This window comes from Penaeus monodon, chromosome 28 (assembly GCF_015228065.2).
Source record: "Penaeus monodon isolate SGIC_2016 chromosome 28, NSTDA_Pmon_1, whole genome shotgun sequence".
Lineage (NCBI taxonomy): Eukaryota > Metazoa > Arthropoda > Malacostraca > Decapoda > Penaeidae > Penaeus > Penaeus monodon.
The window spans coordinates 33,569,432-33,569,752 of NC_051413.1; the positions used below are offsets into that span (position 1 = coordinate 33,569,432).

Consider the following 321-nt stretch of genomic DNA (forward strand, 5'->3'; position numbering starts at 1 on the left):
AAAAAAACTATGTAAGTATATATGGATATATAATCTAGTTTTTTTTTTATTTATTTGTTTAAATCGTATTTTTTTGGAGTTTAATTAAGTGCCCTCTGTTTTTTTTTTTAAATCTAAGATTTATATTATGGGAAACTACCGTTTATTAAATGAGTGCTAAAAATAAACAGAACATTTAAACAGTTAAATTAAGAGGGACACAGACTTTTCATTTCCAGGAGGATCAGTTGTTATAATGTTTACTTTTAGAACATACTTCTCTTTAAAGAAAAAAAAATGTATCAAAACACATAAGAATTTCCCATTTTTTTGTTTTGTTAG

The 321-nt window shown here is 23.4% G+C and overlaps 1 protein-coding gene across 1 annotated transcript in view; it reads right to left on the reverse strand.

The window, feature by feature from the left end:
• LOC119591519 (sodium channel protein para-like) overlaps positions 1-321 on the reverse strand; it is a gene marked incomplete in the record, with an annotated part of 263,120 nt that overhangs the window by 93,309 nt on the left and 169,490 nt on the right.